Here is a 10,000-nt window from a genome sequence, read left to right on the forward strand (position 1 = left end):
AGGTTAGGTCAATCCCACATCGAGTTTCGGGGTCAAAACAGGGTTTTCTGGGCTGTTTAGGGTCGGTTTCAGTGGGAACCGGTCGACCGGTGATAGAGGAGTGTAACTCCATCGGTCAGCCGGTGGAGAGGTGACCGGTCGACCTATGGAAGGGGGACCGGTCGACCGGTGGGGAAGAATTCCAGGGCCAACAATGGCCGATTCACGCGGAACAAAGCCAAAACCTGCAATTTTGGGTCCGTTTTCAACATATTCTCAAGAGAAATGTATAGATCCAGTTTCAAATCAACAAATAGGGTCCAAAGAATCAAAAACCCCTAATTTTCATCAAGGTTTCACGAAATCCCATTCGAAAACAAATTTTAAACCAAAAATCACCAAACTCGACTAAAACGAGTTCCACAAAGCTAAATCTGAAAATCTAAAGTAAGTTTCAAAGAGTTTTATCTCGATCCAAGTTTTGATGTTAAAAACCTCTTGGAAACCTCCGTTTTTGGTTTAAATCCGGCCCTTGAGAAAGAAAACTTTGAGAGAGAGAGGGAGAGATAAACGGGAGAGGAAGAGAGAGTGAGAGAGCTCGAGATAGAGAGAGAGAGAGTGAGGGAGATTGAGAGAGGGAGAGAGAGAGAGTGTGTGTCGAGACAGAGAGAGAGAGAGAGGGAGAGTGACGTGAGGAAGGGAAAGGAAAAAGAAATAAGGGAAAAGAAAAGGAGAAATAGAGGGAAAAGAAAATGGGGAAAAATATTAAGGAAAAAAAATAAAACAAATAGGGGTGAAATTGCAAATATTAAAAACAAATTCAAAAGTTCATGATTAATTAAGAAAATCAATTTGAGCACATTAATAAACCACAATTATCATAATTAAATAAGTTTAATTCCGGAGGGCGTTACAAAAATAGAGTGTTTTAGAATGAATTTCTATTTTTTACGTAAATTTTCACTGATATCAATATTTTTGTCGATATTTCCGTAAAATTGAAGTACCGATATTTCTGTAAATATCGATGTTTTCATCCTTGCTAAAGACTTCTCACTCTCTAACGGATTGACTTTTATTCTTACAAGTGATAGTTCATAACTATATATATTCATATATATATATATATTTGGATAGGTTGCACAAGTACTATTTGACCCATAGGCCATAACATTGCCGCTATTACTTTTGGTTAAAATAGTAGTGACATTGCCAACTTTCCCCACAATAATCCATCCAACTTTGGACAAAAGATATGTTTATAAAGATTGATTTTAAATCACTAGTAGAGTTTATTCTCTTTCCAATAATTTCTTTCTCCTACAAACTTTTCTCAATAGTAACGTGGGATAACTTTTCTCAATATATATTCACACCCGTATACATATATATATATATGTATATATATATGTGTGTGTGTAAATTTTTTTGAGGGAGGTTCCAAATCCAAACTGCTCTGCGAGAGATTATGACCACGCGAGGGTGGTATTGAGGTTAGGGAAGGAAATGGCCCAAGCGAACAAGAGAAGGACAAGAGAAGAAAAAAAGAGTTCAAAGAGTAAAGAAAAGGAAAACGTACGAGAGAAACTGAGAGAAAGGAAGAGAGAGAGAAAGGAAGAGAGAGAGAAACAGCGTTGTGTTGTGACCGAGGGATGATGAGGAGAGGAGGACAAGGAGCTGTCAAACCCCAGTTCCCGAAAAATTATAATCTAGTGTTTGACATTTTGCTTTCAACTTAGGTGCATACAACTTTTTCCCTTTTCATCCCATATTTTATTTTTGGAGTATTTTCTCTTTATTTTTGGTTTTTTTTTATTTAACACTTTTTTTTTTCTTTCAAATATCATATCTTATATTTTTGTCTTTTGATTGAGACCTTTTTTAACAGTCTCTCTAAAAATAGATTACTAATAATTTTTTATTTTTTAATCGTTAAATTTGTATTAAAATTTATTTGTTTAGTATAATTTTTTAATCTGATATATTTTTATCAGATTTAACGATTAAAAACTGAGATTATCAATATGATGGACTACGAGAGAAACTCCTTTTTAATTTATTAAAGAAGCATATTATGTATTTTGAACGTGAATTGTTATATGGGATAAAATCATTTTAGTACTCTCTATTACACGAAACATTTCATTAGTACTATGTGTTTTTAATAATATTAAAATAATACTTTCACTTTTAAAGAAACTTTTTTTGTACTTTGAGACTGATTTTTAGGACGTACAGTGTCTAAATTGCTCTTTTTATTAATTAAATAGAAACTAATAACTTTAAAAATATGTTTTGAAAACATTCTAATTTATGTTGGTTATTTAATTTTTAAATATTTTAAATTATTTTAATTCTTAAAAAAATACTACTTTATTGTTAATTAGTGAAATGTAAATTTAAACATTTGATGTCTAAAAAATTAGTCTCAGAGTACTGAAAGAATATTTCTTTAAAGATGAATATATCACTTTAATATTATTACCAACACAGAGTATTAAAGAGATATTTTATTGTAACAGTGAGTATTAAAATGATTTTATCCATTGTTACATTATGGCGGAAGAAGAATTATCGGAATCAATAGTATATTTGCACGGCTGAACATTAGAATTGCAATTTAAAATGATATGCTTATTAGAAAACTTAAGATTTCAACGTTAATGCTATGAATTTAAAAAAAAAAAAAAAAACTTGATTTTTACTATAGCAAAAAAAATTAGATGTGACTGTTTCTAAGACTTTTTTAGTGTAGCAAGAACGTGTCCCTTACGTCTGCCTGGGCACTTCTTTACCTCAGTTTTTACCTTATTGGCATTGCTTGGCTTTTAATAGAGCACTTGCTCTGACCAGGGTTTGGTTATGGCTGTGATGGCTCTCTCACCCTCCTTTCCAGTGTTTGATTGTTCTGTTACCCTTAAGCTCAGAGGTCGTCTTGTCATTAGAGGCGCCTTATGAGTTTTTCAAAATTTTTACGTCTACTGTAGTGATTTTTTTTCGAAAGATCGATATTTTGTAAGTATGTTTGGTTTTTCGTCGGCGAAACTTGGCACATGCTTATCTCTATTGAGAGTTTAATTTCAAATTATTAATGGAATCTCAAATTACTAATGGAATCTGTCTATACCTAGCGTTGAGTCTTTTGTTTTGTAGGATCATTCGCATTATTATTAGTGTTTATTGGGCTTGTTCTTTTGAGTGAAAAACTCAAAAAAAGGCAACTTGAGTTACAATTTTATTCGAGTTCATGTTCTTTTAAGTTTAAACTCGAGTTTAAACTCAAGTTCAAACTCGAGTTTAGGACTAAAACTTGAGTTCAAGTTTCCCCTTCAACTCGAGTTTAGAAACTCGAACTCAAATTAATGAATAACATTTTTTCTATTCTTAAAAATGCTATAACTTTTTCGTTTTAATTCTGATTGAGATGATTTTTTTTCTATGCGTTGACAACGAAAAGACGAATAAAACCCGACCCATATACCCTATTAAAATTTTTCATCAGTATTTAGTTTTTATTAAAATATTATCTAAATACAAATTCAAGTTTTGACTCACTGAAACACAAACTCAAAAAGATTCTTATCTCAAACCATAACTCAAATGTACACAATCAAACACAAACTCAAGTTACAAGTTCAACTCAAGTTATAACTCAAATTCAACTCAAGAATTATACTCAAATTAAACTCTAAAAGAACAAGCATTTTTCTGATTTAATATGGATTTTCCCTTTTAAAACTAATTATTACTTGATTGTAGGTTTAATCATATACTATTATAGGTACAATCGTTGATTTATGGGTAAAAATCGGCTATTAACCTAGAAAAAGTATAAATTTAACATGAATATTGAATTTGAATGAATAATTTTGTAAATATCCAAAGTACAAAGAGTGTTTTTTTCAATAAACCCAAAATAGAAGGTCTAAAATAGTAAAAATCCATTCTTTTCTTTTCCTTTTTTGCCCTTTCCTTTATCCCAAATCTCAATCACATACTCGTATTTATTTTGTGTCCTTTTCCTCTTGTCGTTTTATTTTCATATGGTATTAAGTATTTGGCCTTGATTAGCCAAAAAAAAAAAAAAAAAACGTATTTGGCCTTGTTTGACTCTCCTCCAAACCGGTTATTGTCTCAGATTGGCCTATCTATTATATACATATATATATATATATTTTGGTAAAGCTATTATTTATATTTTAATTTGTAAAAGTTGTGGCCTTGTGGGGATGGACCCAACACAACACACAACAAGCAAAACTGCTATTGAATTGAACCAAAAAGAGCTACATAGCTTAGCACACTCCACGAGGATGAAAGTAAAACCCCTATTCCCCTTATTTTATTATTTTCTAAAAAAAGGGGTTAAAATTTTGCGTGTGAAAAGTTAAACGTCTTTTATAGTTTCAGACCATCGTGTGCTTTGGGGTTTGAATCACTCTCTCCCTCTCTCTCTCTCTCTCTCTCTCTCTCTCTTTCTCTCTCCTCTCTATTTTCTTTCTCCAAGATCTGACAAAGTCACTAACTACTACTACACGTGAGTGAGAGACAGCATCAAGAAAATGAGAAAAACCATCGCAAGGGGCAAAAGTTAAAAGAAAAAACAATAATAACACGTTGGGAGATCATAAACCGCAGGGGTCGTTTTCATTTTTTTTGGTGTTGATTTTCTGTGGTTATTTTTTTCTCCGTCGTTTTATATTCTGCAATATTTCGTCCTGTATATGTCGCAGTAATTCCTGTGCGTGTTCATATCTGTAAATCTTTTGCCAGTAGTTATAGCTTTTTTTTTTGCCCTTTTCTTTTTACTAGAAACGTACAGTTTTCTCAGTTTTTCTTGGCGCATATGATTCGCACAGTGTTGTCAATATATGTAGAAATGCTTAAGATCGTGATCGTGATCATGATCATGATCAGGACACTTGTATATGATCTTGAAAAAAGTACTACTCCAAATATACATATTTTGATAAATATATGTATTTGGTATATATTTATGGCGAAGGATATTAAATTCACCAACTGTTTTTTTAACCAAACATTTGTGATATAAGCATCATATATATATGCATGTGATGTGAGTCTGAGAATTAGTATGGGATGCAATTCAAATCATCACAATCTTCATTCAGGGTTTTTTTTTTTTTTTTTTTTTTTTTTTTTTTTTTTTTCGGCTGATGTAACGCCTTAAATAGCACATTGGTCAATCATGCAAAATCAATGAAATGCTTTAGTGAAAGAGATTGAATCAAATTATAGCTGCTAGACCAAAAACAGGAACATTAGTTAGAATGAGCAAGCGAATAAATCAAGAGTATATGTATAATATATCTTATCATATTTTCATTTTTGTGATAAGTTGAGCAACTTGCACAATTAACTGACGAAAATAGTAATTAGATTTTGAAAGGACATCTAGCAATCAACATAAAGTTGTTTCCATTTCTTCTCAAATATTCAAAATTAGGCCTACAACAATATTAATTGCTCAACATTAATCATAAAGAGTCTTGATCAAGTAGTGTCATAAAGTGATGGAGCAACAAACATGAGCGACTATATATCATGTATATAGTTATATACCATTGGTAGTGAATATTAATCATGGGTGGCTTTAACAATCAATGCTATTCATAACATCTTTAGAAACCTTATTTTATAAACAAATAACTTAATTAACACAATATAATATAATTACCAATTGAAACCTTATTTTATAAACAAATTAACCAATAACTTAATTAGCACAAGGTAAGTATATATATATATAAATATAAATATATGCAACATTGAGGTAGTGCCTTGTGAGGGTTTGAAAATATACATATATATATATACATATATATTTATGCAAACATTGAGGTAGTGCCATGTGAGGGTTTGAAAAATGGGGGCAGGGTCCCAAGGAGTCCAAAGACACTTAACGTTAAAAAAAATTCATGCAGAAGCGATAATTTGTATTTGATAGGAAAAAGACATAGAAGAGGCCGGGGGTACCAAACATTCGACCTTTATACAACACAACAACTGCAACACTATAAAACTAAACACAGAGATTTTGGATACGGCTGACAACATAAGCCAAAAAATCCTTGCCCACTACTTAACATGTCTCGGAATTCCTCTTAGAAACATGTAGACAATCGTGCGTGTCATCAATTTCTAAAGTTGGAGTCCTTTCTTCATCAATTAGTGAGTGATCATCATCATATATTTTCTTTTAGCTTGAACAGCAGCTTCCATTTCCTTTGCTTGATTGATTGACGTTTACTGCATGCATTGTGGGCACACACACACACACACACACATATATATATATATATATACATGTATATACATATATATCACTTCCATGCAAAATTAATGATTTGTGTGTTTGATATTGCTTTACACAATTATATTCACAAAAGAGTAGAAGAAATGTTGCTATTGGGTGATTTGACTAGTTTGTGCGATCTGTATATATCTTGGTGTTTTTTTCTTGCTAAGCATGTATCTTTCTGTTTGTTCTAAATGAGATGCTGTCTCTTTATAATTAACATTTTTGAGATCAGTAGTCTATGGCGTTACATCTTAACGAAGAAAGTACTTTTTAAGAGTTTTTGAAATTTTTCAAATTAATTCAGAAGCTATGGTTGCACTTTGAGATTTATGAATCGCTCAATATTTTGAAAGTTCCCAAAAGAAGAACAATCATTGAGAGAATGATATGTATTATTCCGCTTTCAACGTGTCTCCTCCATTATGCGCACATATCATTGGTTAGACGTTAATTTGTAGAGTTATATTCAACCACAACATTTCCCTTATTACTGCTATGGCTTTTCGGCAAAATAAGAGAGAACCTAAGCCTACATGAGTTTGGAAGCATAAAAAGAGGAATCTTAGGCCTATATAAGAAGTTCAAAGTTTTTGTTTTAAATTGTCTTAGTAGAAACACTACAAGTATTTATTCATGACTCTAGTTAAATCTAGTTAAATGTATTTTTTGTGAGTTGAGCTATGGTTTAAGTAGAGGCCGACTTAAAGTCTACGTCATAAATACAAAATAAAAGGACTAAGACAAGTCTGTCACTGAATTTAAAAAAAAAAAAAATAGATAAACTGTCGATGATAAGGATTAAAATATCAATATAAACTGTGGGCAATGATTGAAATATCAATAGTTTTGAAGATTTCACCGACATTAGGAAATAAGATACATGTTTTTTTTAAAAAAAAAAAAAAAATCAAGAAAACATCAAACATCAGTATATTTTTTTATAATAATAAAATAATGTCGCATCTTATTCTAATTTCTTCCCGAACATTATTACATTTTATGAATATTTTTGGAAGCTATACTTCTCCAACTTGCTAATATATATGTTGTTTATGCCCTATCTCCAATATTTTCCAACAAATATACCCCGCATTTACTGTTGATATTCATATGTATTTAGAATGCTGATATCTTTATTGTCCGTGCTTATGATAATTTGCTTGAGTAGTATAGGTTTTTCAGTATATCAATGATATTATTAGTAAACACATGTTCTACATATAAATAGCGACGTATGTTTTTGGGTTAATCTCAATTATGGTTCCCGAATAGGGATGAATCCTGTTTTAATCCAAACGTCCTACAACTAATCTTTAATCTATAAAATTGTCTTATTAAAATCATTTTCATTAAGAATCCATAAAAATTGATGTTACGTGATACTACTTAAGAGATCTCTCTTCTCTATAAAAATAAAGTATAAGAACAAACCATGGTTTAACTTTTAATTATAACTTGGCCACTGGATAACATTTTTTTCCTTCAAAAACAGATCTCATATAGGAAATTTACATTACAAATTATTGCTAGGTAATTCTAGTAACCCAAGTTCTCCAACATAGGCATACCAAGCAACATTCAATCTTTAAAATTCTATTATAGCTCTATCAATCCTTTTATAACCTCTTTCTTTTTCAAGAATAAATTTTGTATAAAAAAATTCATATAACAAATTAGTACTAAAATAATTCTAGTCTTAATGGAAAGACTTTGATGGGAGGATTCTATAAATTGGAAACTAATTGTGGGACATTTTAAGTGTAAGAAATGAGATTTACTACTAATTGCGAGAACAGAAATAAAATTAACTATTTTTTTTTTTTTTTTTTTTTTTTACTTTTGTGAAATACTAAAACAATGTTTGGTTGGGGGATTTGTACCTTGATTCGAATCATGGTTCATGGTTCGATATAGTGTTTTCTCTCACAAAAAATACAAGTAAATCAAAAATAATTCTAATCTCATGATTCTAATTTATGAACCAAACGTCTCATTTCACAGCTATTATATACTATGCGTTTTAATTCATACCGATATCATTGGTCAGATATATTATTACAAGATATTTTCATATGTTGAAATCTTTTATACTTTATCGACACTGATATTTTCACCCGGAAATATAATCAACGTGGATATTCGGATATAGATGTTTTCCTAGTATTGTACGTTTCATGTGGAATGAGACTTCTCCGATGCTTACTCCTAATAAGATTTGAGCCTTCCATCCTTTTCTGATGGGGGTTTTGTATCTTTTACTTTGACCGTAATACCCTTGTCATGTAGCTAAGCTTGAGCGCCTGGGAATATTATGGAACTTCCTTTTTCAGATTGTAAAATTCTAATATCTTGACTTGTTTTGGACTGATCACCAACGGCTTAGGATTCGGACAGTATTCGTCCGAGTGTCTTGTGGAAGGTCTTATCCGATTGCAACTTAATATGACTAGCTAGGTTCCCCCTCTATGGGCCTTTTGGGCTGGTATTGCGGCAATTGGGCCCACTGTGACTCCAATCACTTTTACTGTCTGGTCCAAGCCATAGTGGGCTCACCATCTTTCTGACGTGGACTGTCTGAATTGTGGGGTCCCAAATCTCCCCATTATTATTTACATGTTACACCACTGTTGGTAGATTATTAGACAGAGAAAGATTGATGTGGAGAGGAGTGGGGAAGAGATGTGGGAAGGAAGGACTGATCATGGATCCTTCCAAAAAACTATTGTCTATCAATAACTTGGAAGGGGAAAAGAGATTGCTTTCTTTCAGTGCTCTTTTTGTTCTTTTGTTTTTGTTTTCCCAACTTTTGTGTTCTTATTAAACAACTTTCATTGTACATAAACAGTAACAGTGCTTTGCCACGCTTATTTTTGGGTTCATGTCAAATTTGCAACAGTTTTTTTTTTTTTTTTTAATATATTAAAAAGGATGTTTAATGAGGAGAAGTGTGACCATATAATCCTAACTGGAATCATCAGGTCAGAATAATGGTGTTTCCAGGAGTATTTAAGGAACAATGTTGAAGGACACGATGATGATGAGTACAAGTACTGTTAGGTAATAATATGAAAAATACACAGCAGAATAATATATATCAACTTGTTGCAAGAACAATGTATTAAAATTGTTACTAGACAAAATCAACCTTTCTACTAAATTTGGAAAACCGAATTAAAAGGATGATATCGAGAGACGTAAACCACGCTTTTCTTAAAACAGATTCGTCCCCTCCGTGAGTGCTTGAAGTAACAATAGACGTCTGTCTCTCAGGATATAACGACAATGACGGTAGAACGAAGTACTATCGGAATCGTCTCGGCGAACTAGAACTGCACATTTCTTCTATCACCACAACTGACAACAAGACTACCCAAAAAAAAAAAACTCAAAGATAACCGAGAGAAAGTAGAGGTTGGTGTTGTGTGTCCTCTCTTTTATATGGTGCGTGCCTTATATAGACTATTGAAAAAAGGGTTATGAGACATGGTATTATGGGACTTAATCACACATCCTAATGGTGTAAAAACGTGCAAGAAACCCATCATTTCTCCAAGATGAACCCGGCCACAATTCCATAACTAGGTTCGAGTTTTTATGAAGGAAAAACTGATGCCATAACCGGCCATTAAGTTCACCATTAAGCTCAGCATTAAGCACACCATTAAGCTCATTAACCCAAGCCAAACGGTTTTGGCAGAA

Source organism: Morus notabilis, unplaced genomic scaffold (genome assembly GCF_000414095.1).
Source record: "Morus notabilis unplaced genomic scaffold, ASM41409v2 Scaffold552, whole genome shotgun sequence".
Taxonomy (NCBI): Eukaryota; Viridiplantae; Streptophyta; class Magnoliopsida; order Rosales; family Moraceae; genus Morus; species Morus notabilis.